We start from the raw sequence: 15692 nt of genomic DNA, 5'->3' as shown, positions 1-15692 counted from the left end.
ATAAACGGAACGTCTGCTTCAGGTATTTATGTTACTGATATTAATTTATCAACTACTACTTCATGGGTATTAGATACTGGTTGTGGTTCTCACATTTGTACTTCTGTACAGGGACTGCAAAGGAGTAGGCCTTTGGCTAGAGGAGATGTGGACGTACGAGTTGGAAATGGAGCAAAAGTTGCTGCATTAGCTGTGGGAACATATAATTTATCTTTGCCTAGTGGACTTGGTTTATGTTTAGAGGATTGTTATTATGTGCCCAGTTTGACTAAAAACATTATTTCAATTTCTTGTTTAGACAAAATTGGTTTTGAGATAATTATTAAGAATAATTGTTGTTCCTTTTATCTCAATAATGTTTTCTATGGTTCGGCACAATTGAATAATGGCCTCTATGTTTTAGATCAAATGAATCCCATCTACAACATAAATACTAAAATATCAAAAATAAATTAATCAAATCAAACTTATCTATGGCATTGTTGTTTGGGCCACATAAGTGAGGAACGCATATCCAAGCTTCATAAAGATGGTTTCTTGGATTCGTTTGTTTTTGAGCAATTTGGAATATGTGAATCTTGCTTGTTGGGAAAAATGACTAAGTCTCCTTTTACTGGTAAAAGTGAACGAGCTAGTGATTTATTGGGCCTAATACATTCTAATGTATGTGGGCCAATAAATATACAAGCTAGAGGAGGATTTCATTACTTCATCACTTTCATTGATGATTTCAGTAGATATGGGTATGTCTATCTCATGCACTATAAGTCTGAATCCCTTGAAAAGTTCAAGGAATTCAAAAATGAAGTACAAAATCAACTAGGAAAAACTATCAAGACACTCCTCCTGGTACTCCTCAATGGAATGGAGTTTCTGAAAGAAGAAATCGAACTTTGTTAGAAATGGTTCGATCCATGATGAGTCATGCTGATCTGCCTACTTCCTTTTGGGGACATGCACTTGAGACAGCTACTTTCACACTAAATCGTGTTCCATCTAAATCGGTTCAAAAGACACCATATGAGATATGGACTGGGAAACGTCCCAGTATGTCTTTTATGAAAATTTGGGGTTGCGAAGCTTATGTTAAATGTCAGACGTCTACTAAGCTTGAACCCAAATCTGAAAAATGTATTTTTGTGGGGTATCCAAAAGAAACCAAAGGATATTATTTCTTTAATCCCACTGAGAACAAAACACTTGTTGCTCGGACTGGTGTCTTCCTAGAGAGAAAATTTGTTTCTAGAAAAGGAGTGGGAAAAAGATTAAACTTGATGAAGTTCGAGAATCGCAAAATACCATTGAACCAGAGATAGAACAACAGCAAGTTCCACAAGGGGTTGAGGAACAAGTAATTGCTGTAGAAACACAACCACTGCGTAGATCTTTAAGGGAACGCCAAGCACCTGAGAGATATGGATTTCTCGTTACAACGCATGGTGATGTTCTACTGATAGATCAAGATGAGCCTAGGACTTATCAAGAAGCGGTGACGAGCCCAGACTCTGAGAAATGGCTTGAAGCCATGAGATCTGATATGGATTCCATGTATGAAAACCAAGTATGGACTTTGGTTGACCCACTCGAAGGGGTTAAGCCCATAGGGTGCAAGTGGGTTTTCAAAAAGAAAACCGACATGGATGGTAATGTACAAACATACAAGGGGCGATTAGTCGCTAAAGGTTTTTGCCAAGTTCATGGTGTTGACTATGATGAAACCTTTTCTCCTGTAGCTATGTTTAAATCCATCAGGATCTTGCTAGCTATAGCTGCATTTCATGACTATGAAATCTGGCAGATGGACGTCAAAACAGCTTTCCTTAATGGGAAACTTGAAGAGGATGTGTACATGACACAACCTGAAGGTTTTTTCAATCCAAAGGATGCTGGAAAGATATGTAAGCTACAAAGATCCATTTATGGATTAAAGCAAGCTTCTCGAAGTTGGAATTTTTGTTTTAATGATGCAATCAAAGAGTTTGGTTTTATCAAAAATGAAGATGAGCCATGTGTTTACAAGAAAGTTAGTGGGAGCACTATAACATTCTTGGTACTGTATGTGGATGACATACTTATCATAGGAAATGACATACCTACCTTGCAGTCTATTAAGACTTGGTTAGGAAGTTGTTTTTCTATGAAGGACTTGGGCGAAGCAACTTTCATCTTAGGAGTAAAGATCTATAGAGATAGATCAAGACGACTACTAGGTCTAAGCCAAAGTACATACATAGACAAAGTACTGAAAATGTTCAGTATGGAAGAATCTAAGAGAGGATTCCTACCTATGAGACATGGTATTTCACTGTCGAAGGAAATGTGTCCTTCAACTCCACAGGAGAGAGAACGAATGAGTAAAATTCCATATGCTTCCGCTATTGGATCTATCATGTATGCCATGTTATGTACCCGTCCAGATGTCTCATATGCCTTAAGCATGACGAGCAGATGCCAAGTAGATCCAGGTGAAGGTCACTGGACCACAGTCAAGAATATCCTTAAGTACTTGAGAAGAACTAAGGATGTTTTCCTACTATATGGAGGTGAGGAAGAGTTAAGTGTAAAAGGTTACACTGATGCTAGCTTCCAAACCGATAAGGACGATTCTCGATCACAATCAAGTTTTGTGTTTTGCCTTAATGGTGGTGCTGTGAGCTGGAAGAGTTCAAAGCAAAGTACAGTAGCCGATTCTACAACAGAGGCTGAGTATATTGCAGCCAGTGAGGCAGCAAAAGAAGCGGTTTGGATCAAAAAGTTCATTACTGAACTAGGGGTTGTGCCTAACATATCAGATGCTATCGAACTCCGATGTGATAATAATGGAGCCATTGCACAAGCTAAAGAACCTAGATCTCACCAGCGATCCAAACATATACTTAGGCGCTACCATCTTATTCGAGAGATTATCGATCGAGGGGATGCAGAGATATGCAAAGTACCTACAGATGATAACATTGCTGATCCCTTGACCAAGCCTCTGACACAGCAGAAGCATGATCGTCACACTAAGTCACTTGGTATTAGATATATAAGTGATTGGTCTTAGTGCTAGTGGGAGATTGTTAGAGTATGCCCAAAGATCAATCATGAGATGGTTGTAATAACATACTTGATTTATCATGTTTATTACTATAAGGCTTTACCATTATTATTTCAGTTTCTTTTCTGTGTATATAAATAAACTGTTTTATAATAATGTCCTAAGAATAATATGATTATTCTTAAAAGTTCCTTAGTCAAGTATTATTGTTGGATAGGACAACGATAATGCATTAAGACTAACGTGTAGTTGATTGATGATAAAGAGTTGTCATTGATATGGAATGTCAGAATCATTACATGAATATGTGTGTTAGAGAACAACATATTGGACTGACCCGTTATGAGTATGTTTCTTGGATTATTATGTAATTGTCACAACATTACTCATAATGATTAATATTTATATGATCCTCAGACTTGAGATCATCATAATCCCAACATCGTGAGTTGTATATTTTGATACAGTCAAACGTACACCGTAACTGGTTGTTCTATAAAGACTGATGTTGGATATACCACAATCTATGTAGAGGGATATGGTTGGTCGATATAGGATAAGTCCCTCCTACATAATGGGAGTAATATCTTAGGCCACTTGATTAAGTGAGACTAGAAATGCATGGCCATGCTCAAATAAGTTGATATTAAATGTCATACTTATTTGTATATCGTAGTCTGCTTAAGATATCAAGGAACATGGAATGGACAATGCAAGTGTGACTATTCCATGACTTGTGTCCAATCCAGAGATAAAGGACTTAAGGATTATTGCATAAAAGGTTAATCATAAAAAGGTTATGTCGAATCATGATCTCTTGTGACTTAGGTAGCAATGATGCATTGCTAGATGCCACTCATTGTTCGTAGCATTAGAATCGTTCTAGTGTTACTGCTAACGTTACAAGAACCTACAGGGTCACACCCTATAGTTGAAATGAACGGAATAAACCATAGTTGGTATTGTTTTTGGGGTCGCTTGAATTAAATTAATTATAGAATTAATTTAATTCGGTAATCAAATTTCCAACACATTATGTACAAGGTTGTTGTACGTATAGTGAGGACATGAATTTGGTTAGCATAAGAATTCAAATAAATATATGGTTTATCGAACTTATATTATAATTAATGTAATTATAATTTTCAGATTAAAATATTATTATATTTATTTAATTCTTAAAAAAACCCTAAAACAAAAGGATATATATAATCCCGTTTTTCTTTGTTAGAGTCTAGCAGCCGTCAAAGAAAAATAACTCTCAAAATTGTTTTGGTGATTCCTTCCATTCGTAGTCAACTAGGTGGATTACATAGAGGCCGGAATCACGATAGATTGCGGTTTGGTTCGACAGCAGATCAGACTACTCGTGGTTGAGGTGTTGCTGTCTACTCTGAATAAACATTAGGTAATTTCGTAACCTCTTTCACCCCGATTCGTTCCTCACACATGGATCCTTGGTTACGATCGCCGGATTTTTATTTTTTGCTGCGCCATAGGGGTGCCGGCGATTCAACAGTAACATCCTTCTCTCACCGACTTGCTTAATATGAAAGGTCAACTGCTTCCAAGCCCAGTGAGCTTTATTCTCCAATTCTAAGGGCAAATGACATGCCTTTCCAAAGACTAACCGATAAGGAATCATTCCTAGCAGAGTCTTAAATGTTGTTTGACAGGCCCATAATGCATCATCGAGCCTTCGAGACCAATCTTTTCTGTTAGGGTGTACTACCTTTTCAAGGATACTTTTGATTTCACGGTTCACTCTTTCAACTTGTCCATTAGACTGGGGGTGATAGGTAGTAGTGTGCTTCACATCATATTTTTCAAGCAACCACTTAAGTCATTTGTTTACAAAGTGAGAACCTTCATCACTAATAATAGCTTTTGGTGTCCCAAATCGTGTAAACACATGTTTATGTAAGAATCGCATGACTACCTTAGCATCATTTGTAGGGTATGCTTCAGCTTCAACCCACTTGGATACATAGTCCACAACAACTAAAATGTATTTGTTCCCATATGAAGAAGGAAACGGGCTTAAGAAGTCAATGCCCCATACGTCAAATAATTCAATCTCCAAAATGTTTGTCAAGGGCATATCATTTATCACAGTTCTTCACATAAGCAGAAGCATCTTTAAATAGTGTAGGCCAAAAGAAACCTGCTTGCAAAATCTTTGCTGCAGTACGTGAACCACCTAATTGTCCCCCACTTGGAGATGAATGGAAATGATATAAGATCTCGACAATCTCACTTTTAGCTACACACTTTCGGACTTTATTATCTGCACACTGTTTAAACAAAAACGAATCCTCCCAAAAATAATACCGACTATACTGAAGGAATTTCTTCTTTTACTGGTATGTCATTTCTCGAGGGATTATTCCACATGCAAGATAATTGACAAAATCAGCAAACTAGGGTATTTCTTGAATGCGACTTACCTCAAACAAGTCCTCATCTAGAAAATTCTCATTGATAGGCATGCCAGACTGGGTTACCTCATCTTCCTCCAATCTTGACAAATGATCAGCTACTTAATTTTCAACACCTTTTTTATCTTGGATCTCAAGGTCAAATTCTTGAAGTAGAAGTATCCAACGAATTAGCCTTGGTTTTTCATATTTCTTCGTGAGCAAGTATTTAATGGCCGCGTGGTCAATAAATACTGTAACTTTGGTACCTATAAGATATGAACGGAGTTTGTCAAAAGAAAAAACTATAGCAAATAGTTCCTTTTCAGTTACCGTATAATTGAGTTAGGCTCCTGTCAAAGTTCTACTTGCATAGTAAATGGGGTGGAATACTTTATTTCTTCTTTGACCCATCACAGCTCCAACAGCATAATCACTTGCATTGCACATCAACTCAAAAGGTGAGTTCTAATAAGGTGTAACGATTATTGAGGCTAAAATTAACCGTTTCCTTAAACCTCAAAAGCTTCTAAACATGCGTTGTTGAAATTGAACACTATATCTTTCTCTAACAACAAACACAGCGACTTAGAAATTTTCAAGAAATCCTTCATAAACCTTTGGTAAAAACCAGCATGGCCTAACAAACTTCTGACTCCTTTCACATTAATTGGGGCCAGTAATCTTTCAATTACTTCCACATTTGCTTTATCGACTTCAATTCCTTTTTTTGAGATCTTATGACCTAAGACAATCCCTACCTTGACCATGAAATGGCATTTTTCCCAATTAAGGACAAGATTCGTCTCTTCGCATCTCTTCAGTACCTTACCCAAATTACTCAAACAGATATCATAAGTGTTACCAAAAACAGAAAAATCATCCATGAAAACCTCGACGAAATTTTTGACCATATCAATAAATATTGCCATCATGCATCGTTGAAAAGTTGTAGGTGCATTGCATAAACCAAAGGGCATTCGCCTAAAAGAAAAAGTACCATACGGACAAGTAAAGGTTGTTTTATGTTGGTCCTCCAAGGCTACAAATATTTGGTTATATCCCGAATAGCCATCTAAAAAGTAATAAAATTCGTTTCCTGTCAGTCAATCTAACATCTGATCCATAAAAGGCAACAGAAAATGGTCCTTCCGAGTGGCTTTGTTCAGCTTTCTGTAATCAATACAAATTCTCCAACCGGTAACAATTCTTATTGGAATTAACTCATTACGCTTACTTTCAACAATCGTGATTACACCTTTCTTCAGCACACACTGCACTGGACTTACCCACGAACTATTTGAAAATGGATAGATGATTCCTACATCTAACCATTTGATCACTTCCTTTCTCACAACATCTTTCATAATAGGATTGAGCCTCATTTGCCCATCAATTTGAGCTCTTTCACCTTCTTCAAAAATAATTTTGTGCATGCAAAATGAAGGGCTTATACCTCGAATATCAGCTATGGTCCAACCAATAGCTTTCTCAAATTTCTTTAGAACAGTAACTAGTTGCTCCTCTTGATCTTTCGTCATTTTTCCTGAAATAATCACAGGCAAAGTAGAATAATCACCTAAACACACGTATTTCAAATAGGAAGGAAGTACCTTTAGTTCGAGTTTAGGCGGTTGTTCAATTGACAACTTGGGTTGCATAAATTCTCTAACTTCCAACTCCAACGTTTCAAACCGTGTAGATTGAATATAATTTCTCGGATTAGCTTCCATCAAAGCCATATTTTCTTTACCTTCTTCATCCTCCAAAGGGTCAAGATCTAAAGCTTTCTCCAATGGATGTTCTTCAAAATTACTTTCCAAAGAAACCAAGGTCTCTATCTCTTCCATAACTAAACACTCTTCTATCGCGTTGGGAAATTTTATTGCTTTAAGAATGTTAAAACTTACCTAATCGTCTTGAACTCACATGGTGAGTTCACCTTTCTGCACATCAATTAACGTTCTTCCCGTGGCTAGGAAAAGTCTCCCAAGGATAATTGGTACTTCCTTATCTACTTCAAAATCTAAAATAATGAAATCAGTAGGAAAAATAAATTTATCGACTCTTACCAAAACATCCTCGATCATTCCTTCGGGATATGCTAAAGATTGATCCGCTAGCTGAAGCATCACAGTTGTAGGTCTTACTTCACCTATCCCTAAAATCTTGAAAATAGACTTAGGCATTAAGTTGATACTCGCTCTTAAGTCACACAAAGCTTTACCACAGTAAGATTCACTAATGTTACATGGTATACTAAAGTTTCCTGGGTCTTTTAATTTCAGTGGCAGTTTGATCTGCAAGAATGCACTGCACTCCTTTGTCAAAGCAACAGTCTCATACTCACTCAGTCGTTTCTTCTTGGATAGTATATCCTTCATAAACTTCACATAATTCTGCATTTATTCTAAAGCCTCCACCAATGGAATATTGATGTGTAACTACTCCAAAACATCCAAAAACTTCTTGAATTACACCTCTTGTTTCTGCTTGTGTTGCTGTAATCTTTGCGGATATGGAGGTGATGGAACTTTAGGTTGAACCGGATAACTTTTCTGAGTAGGTAAATCTGTATCCAAAGAAGATGTCAAAATATCTGAATTCATTAAGTCAGGGTTTACCATGTTAGACTTTGCAGATTCTGATTCTTTTGGTGTCGGAACTTCAACAGCTGGTTGATTTCCCTCCTTTTTAACACGATCCTCTTCGACATCAATCAATCGAGGTTCCAGAATCTTTCCACTTCGCAATGCCACTGCCTTGATATGTTCTTTACCCAAATTTCTTGGATTCTCAGTATCGCTCGGCAAGGTTCCTTGCGGTCTATTACGAAGCTCCGTAACTGACTGACCCATTTAGTTTTCCAAATTTTTCAGTGTTACTGCTTGGCTTTGGATCAAAGCGTCATTATTTGCCATGTACGCTTTCAACAAGTTCTCCAAACTGTTTGATGCCTCAGCTTGAGGTGGTTTTGGAGCTTGCTGATTAAACCCTTTAGATTGGTTTGGTCTTTGTTGCAATGAGTTGTTGTTTGGTGCATTTCCTTGGTTGCTCCAAGAAAAGTTAGTATGATTATGCCATGAAGGATTGTAGAAGTTGGACTGGAGTCCTTGCCCACTCTTATTTTGATATTGGTTCCCCACATAGTAAACTGACTCGGGATTTGGTGGACAATTCTCAAAATAATGACTTTCCCTACAATACACAAAGGAAACTGCTTCAAACAAACTTGGTGGCTGAGCTTTAAAATTATTAGTACTATTAGCGGTTAATTGTTTTAACATAAAGGAAATAGACGATACCTGAGCTGATAACGAAGTGAAAGAGTCAACTTTACGAACTCCGGCTACACGTCCTCTTGAAGCTATTCGATTTGTTGGCCATTGATAGTTATTACTTGTGATCCTCTCGATGATCTCATAAGCCTGATTATAATACTTAAACAAAATTGCACCATTCAAGGAAGCATCTACCACCAATCTTATATGTGCATTGAGACCATTATAGCATGTCTCCAATTGGATGGAATGTGGAATCCCATGATGAGGACACTTACGAAGTAACTCCTTGAATCGCTCCCAAGCCTCATACAAAGACTCGTCATATAATTGTTGGAAAGTTATGATCTCGTTCCTCAACTTAGCATTTTTGCTAGGTGGGAAATACTTGGTGGCAATGAATTGAGCCATGCTCATGCTCGATCTCGCAACGAGTATGAAAACAACTTTAACCTCAGTACGTCTTCAGTCACACCGGCTATATTAAATGAATCACTCACCTCCACAAACAATCGAAGGTGGAGATATGGATCTTCCGTGGGCATACCACTAAATTGGCCCACCATTTGTAGCATTTTAAACATCACTGGTTTCAATTCAAACTGGGTTGCCTCAATATCCGGCCTTCTAATTCCTGGGTTTAGCTCACTGAAAAGTGGCACAGTATATTGTCTGATGCATCGATCCCTATCATCGGCAATGAGTATGGGATTTCGTACATAATCGACTTCATTACCTTGGACTTGATTCTGATTTCCAAGGTCCATCTCGACTTGTTTTTGAGCTGTTCGTTCACCTCTTCTTTGTCTGAAAGTTTGGTCAATTTCAGGGTCTATAAGGAGTAATTGGATAATGCGATCTATGCTCATAAACAACTGAGAAGAAAATCACAAAAAATTAAAAAGAATAAGTTAATAATGTTAGAAGTAAATCAAATTGACAATAAATAATTTCACAAAAAAAATGATTATGGCAACATTTGACAATCCCCGGTAACGGTGCAAAAAAATTGTAACGCTCGGGTTTGTGCAAGTGTACACAGTCGTGATCAAGTAACAAGTAAGTATCAAGTTATCGTCTCCACAGAGATTGTGCTTGTGCTAAGCCACTTAACTTGTAAAATTATATTAACAATTTGGAAAAAGAAAAAACACAATATAATTGAGAAGTGGTGTCTAAATTAAATTAAATGCAATGATCCCTAATGCAAGTTTTCCTAAGTATGCAGACTATATGAATGAAGTAGATTTTAGCAAAATTAAACACAATTTGCAACAATTATAACATAAATAAACTAGCAAAATTACTTTAATTAAACTCAATTTATTATCATCATGCTTAATAATATTTAGCAAAATATTCCATGGCAACTTGATCTTTCATGAGTTTGGAAACCAAATTAGGTCCTTTCGGAATCCTTTACTTAGTAAATACGCATTTTACTGATCCTTATTTACTAAGGTTTTCTTAGCATTCGTGAGATGTCACAGGGACGTGTTAGATTTGAAATAATTTAATCACACAAATCTAAAAACTATGCAGATAACAGAGCCTGGTTAGGGTTGTTATGCAACCTACAATTTAATCGAGTTAGGATCTAAATTGAGCATGCACATTTCAATTATGCGTCCATTAGTCGTCGTCTGGTTAGGATCGCTCAGCTAATTCAGGTGCCTTTCAATCACATATGAACGAAATACAGACATGATTTTAATTGAAAACATGATCGATTGAGGCACAAACATTATAAACATGAATCAAATAAATATTATTTAATTAAAATAACCATCCTAGCTTAAATAAAATTAAGACATCATTGTTGTAAACAAGAACAAATAACTCATAGAAAATATTTTGAAATTAAATTAAAGAAGAGAAAGATTAAACCCAATTCAGAGTGGCTGTCACCCAAAACTCTGACTGACGAGGCTCATTCGCTCCTTTGCTTTGCTCCTTTGCTGATGGCTCTCTAAGGTGGCTGACCAAGGGCTCTTTAAAAGGCTAATTTGTTGAAATCCTTTACGCAAGGATGGTGATAGGCGTGAGAGGTAAGAGAGTTGAGTGAATTGAGAGAGGAGAGAATGGATGATGGATGAATGAATGAGAGGGTCTTATTTATAGGTGAGGAGAGGGAGATAGTTTACTCAAAATAGGGGTGTTCATCCTTTGAAAAAACTCCCAGGGTTGGCCAGCAATACATCAAGCAAATCAAGCTGATTTTTCCTTGATTTTTGGTCAGTTCAGATGCCACAACAATTCAGGACTGAGACTCGGTCAAGTGCAAATCTTCAGGTAAATCTCTAATTTCTTCAATATTTTGAGGACCTTGTATAATGAAGCCAAAAGTTTATTTAAAATCTGCCATGTGTAGCCGAAAATTGGGTTGGCTTGGTCTCCACTTGGACGGTTTTGCAATTAGAAGAAAATCCTTAGTCCTATCAAAAATAGCAGATAGTTTATAGGACCAATAAATTAATTTAACCACTTTAATTAATCAATTTACTTAATTAATTAAACCTAATTTTTATTAATAAAATATTTAAAATGAATTATTAAAATATAATATTATATTTTATTATTTAATTTAATCATGCATGACCCACTTCATAGCTTAAACATATAATATGCTTAAATTAATATAAAATAAGTCATTTTATGCATGAAAACTATATAATAAAGCATAAAATCACATTTTAATAATTTTTATGTCCTAATTTCATATTTTCAAATATTTCATTAATTTATTGAACAATTACTTGGTTTTAACAACAACTTTAAGTAAGAAGATGATCAATTATATAGGAAAAATCCTATATATTTTTCCATTTACAAATACCACTGAGTTTTACTCAATGTGTGATTTTGTTTCTCGTGTGCGGGCTAGGTGCTGTTCAAATTATTGCCGATTCAACATCAGATCAAAAATCTTGAGCTCAGGTGTGGTGATATTTCATTTTGTAATGGCATATACCCAGAGAGTCTTTTGTTGATATCGTTTATAAGATGTTTTTAACTTAGTTGCTAGTGAAATGATGGTTAAATGTGTATATGGTTGGGTTGAGGCTATGTTGGTATGCTAGCCTAGTTTATATTTGGTATGTGATAGTTTAAAGTTTGGTTGCTTGGTATGTGCTTAGCTTCATATTTGGTAACTTTGAAAGTTTGAAAGTTAGTTCAAATATGGTAAGTGTGATATGAATGAAAGCCTTGAATGTTTGATGTGTTGTTAATGTATTTGTACATATAAAATGTGGTACCAATAAGGATACATTGGTTAGGCATATTAGGTGATGAATTTGGTGTATTTTGGGTATGTTTAGTCGTGTTTTGAATAGGTTAAATGATTGGTAATTGAGTTTTAGTGTCCAAGTAAATAGGAAATGGTAAACTGGAGTTTTAGGGTACTTTTGGGTGCACACGGCCTGGCCACACGGGTGTGTGACCCTTGAAATCAAAATCTTTGTAATTATTTTCTAAACTTCCAAAATTATTTCAAATTAGTCCATGTCTATTTGTAGACAGTGGAAGACTAAGTTTAACAATGTATAAATGGTGATAAGAGTGTAGATAGTGGAAGACCAAGTTTAGAAATGCATAGCATAATTTATTACTCAAATGTATAAGAATCTAGCATGAAAGTATTAGATTGTCATGACTTGCCCTTGCATATTATAATGTGATTAGTTAGTTTATATGTTGATTACGATTAGTTTATACGTTGATTACGATTGAATTAATTTTTTGATTCGTTAGTAATGCTAGTGACCCTAATCCAACGACAGAGAGGGGTAAGGGGTGTTACATTCTGCATCTGTATCTAATATGTTCTGCATCTGTATCTGACCTATTTTGCAACTATATTGGATATCCTCTGTTTTCGACTCTATACTCAAATTTGAGAATTGTCTGGATAAAGAGAAATTGAACACCTAACTGATATATATAATTATGTTGATTGTATACATAAGTTACACACATTGAGTTAGAAACTCAACTATTTGTATGTTTGGATTTCATGTAACCTACAGACTTGATTGGGTCGGCGTATTGGGATCTCAATCATTTTACTTTCTTTTCTTACTATGTTATCAATATTTTCATGGTTATTTCTTTCTAAGATTGTTGTTTTTAATGACTAGATTTTGCAGATTCTTATTATCCTTTATATGGTTTCAAATTATCTGAACTTTATTATTAGAAGTGGGATTTTCCAGAAATGATTTAATGTAGCTCTCCAGACTCGGCCATAACATCTAGTTTGAGGTTAGGTGTTACATTTAGTGGTATTAGAGTCAGGTTACAAAACCCGGGTTGTGTTTTCTAGGCCCTTATTTTTGTTAAAAAGTGTTCTGAATGAAAATTTTATCTGAGTAACTCTAAAAAATAATTTTATAAAAGATTGAGTTTTCGGCCCTGAACTTGTAAGTATTTTTGCTTTAGCTATATTAATTAGCTAAGAAATACTATAGTAATTGAACTTGTTGGTTTAGTTAAAGACTGTGATATGAATTGTAAAATAAGATATCTGATGAGAACTCTAAACTGATATGTAAACTTTTGACATTGTAGATAAGTAGAGATAATGAGTTTGCGCGATAGTGGTAAATGTGGTTCTCGTGGGCGTCTAGGAGAAGCTCAAGTAGAGTTATCCTCTATAGGTAGTATGCCCAACCTGGAGAACAGCAAGACCATTAGTACTCCGACTACTGAGACTGAGTTTGAAATTCTGATAGTCAGGGATGATGTACTGTCCGAGGCTATGTTGCGTGTCTTGGAGAGGGACACTGGGATCCATTCTGAATTCTGGGAACCGTGGGTCAATTACTGAATAACTTCAGTCGAACGGTGCTGAGGTTTTTAGGGTGTCACTGGAGTTACCCTGACAGTGGCTGAGTATTGGCTAGAGGCCACTGAGTGCATCATGAATGATATTGACTATACTACTACATAGAAACTGAGAGGTGTAGTAACTCTTTTTCGAGATGAGGCTTACCAGTGGTGGTTAGCTGTTGAAAAAGACACTAAGCCCGAACAGATCACTTGAGAATTCTTCAAAAACACCTTCCAGAGTAAGTATGTGAGGACAAGTTATGCAGTGACTCGTTGGCGTGAGTTTATAAGCCAAGTTCAGGGTAAGAGGTCTGTGGTCGGGTACGAGGTTAAGTTTCTGAGATTGAGCAAGTATGCTCGAGCACTGGTTTCGACTGATTATAATAAGAGTATGCGATTCGAGGAAGGATTGAGGTATGATCTAAGAGTCCTGATGCCCCACAGAGGGAGCGAATATTTTCTGTCTTGGTGGATAAGACGAATATTGCTGAAGAAGTTAAGCACACGGACCTCGAGAGGAAAGATCAAAAAAAAGGTCAAAGTAAGTTGGGAGGGATTCGAGTCCCTCTAATTCTCTTCAACGTCCTAAGAAATGCGTGAGATTTGATAGGCCACCGAGGATCGAGACACCAGCTGCATCAATTAAGATTCAGACCTGTAGTGATTGTGGGAGATGCCATCTGGACGAGTATTGGAGGAAGTTAGGGGCTTATCTTCAGTGCAGGTCGATAGAGCACCGTGTCCGGGACTGTCCCCTACGATCTAATCTAGTGGAAGCTTCTACACAGGTACATTCTTTATCCATTCTGTTCCATATTTTGCACTAATAGATATTGGTTCTACTCACATGTATGTAGCTAGTACTGTTTCTGTGAATCTAGATATATCTGCTAAAAATACTGCTAGAGAGATTTCTTTAATTACTCCATTGGGTCAGTCGGTCCAAGTTAATAAAGCATATAGACATCTTCTGTTAGAAATTCAATGTGTTATGTTTCCGGCTAACCTAATGGAGTTGTTGTTTAGAGAGTTTAATATGATTTTCGGAATGGATTGACTTGTGAAACATCAAGTCAGTTTAGTTTGTGCCTCTAAGAGGGTAACTCTGAGATCGAATAAGGATACCAAAATCATTATGGTCAGTGAGCATCAAGATTACCTTTCTAATGAGAGGTTCTAAGATCAGATGAGGATATCCGGAAGACTGATGTGTATAAGACTATATTTAAGACTCGTTATGGGCACTATGAGTTCTTAGTCATGCCTTTTGGTTTGACGAATGATCCAACTGTGTTTATGGATCTTATAAGTCAGGTATTTTAGCCATATCTAGATCAATTTGTTGTAGTGTTCATCGACAATATTTTGATTTATTCTAAAACTGAGAGTGAACATGACGAACATCTTCGAATAGTTCTGCAGATACTTTGTGAGAAACAACTTTATGTTAAGTTCAATCAGTGTGAATTTTGGTTGCAAGAAGTTACTTTTTAGGGGGCATATTGTTTCAGCTGAAGGGATCCGAGTAGATCCTAAAACGGTCGAGTCTATGATCCAGTGAAAACAGCTAAAGAATGTGTTCGAGATCTTGAGTTTCCTTGGGTTGGCAGGTTACTACCGGAGGTTTTTGGAGGGGTTCTCGCTTATCGTAGCTCCCCCTAACTAAGCTGTTGCGTAAAAATGCACATTTTGTGTGATCTAATGAATAACAAGAAAGTTTTGAAAATCTTAAGTTTGTTCTGACTCAAGCTCCTATTCTATTATAGCCTAAATCTGGAAGAGAATTTGTTATCTACAGTGGTGCGTTGCATGCAGGTTTAGGATGTGTTATGATGCAGGATGGTAAAGTTACGGCTTACGCTTCTCGATAGCTTAAGTCACGTGAGGGTAATTATCCCATGCACGACCTTAAGTTGACTGCAGTCATCTTCGCTCTAAAATTATGAAGGCACTATCTGTATGGTGAGAAGTGTATCATCTACACAGACCACAAAAGCATCAAGTATCTGTTAACTCAAAAGGAGTTAAATCTTAGGCAACATAGATGGGTTGAGTTACTTAAAGAATATGGCTGTATGATAGAGGATCACCCTTAGTAAGGCCAACATTGTGGCCAATGCTCTT

General features: G+C 36.5%; 1 non-coding gene across 1 annotated transcript; it reads left to right on the top strand.

Moving 5' to 3' along the window:
- The first annotated feature begins 8994 nt into the window (after nucleotides 1–8994).
- Nucleotides 8995–9101, top strand: LOC121214165 (small nucleolar RNA R71). Its single transcript, XR_005909751.1, has one exon. It is a non-coding gene; the product is annotated as a small nucleolar RNA R71 (small nucleolar RNA).
- Nucleotides 9102–15692: the final 6591 nt, after the last annotated feature.

The sequence above is a fragment of the Gossypium hirsutum genome, chromosome D01 (genome assembly GCF_007990345.1).
Source record: "Gossypium hirsutum isolate 1008001.06 chromosome D01, Gossypium_hirsutum_v2.1, whole genome shotgun sequence".
NCBI lineage: Eukaryota > Viridiplantae > Streptophyta > Magnoliopsida > Malvales > Malvaceae > Gossypium > Gossypium hirsutum.
This window is presented reverse-complemented; position numbering and strand designations above follow the sequence as displayed.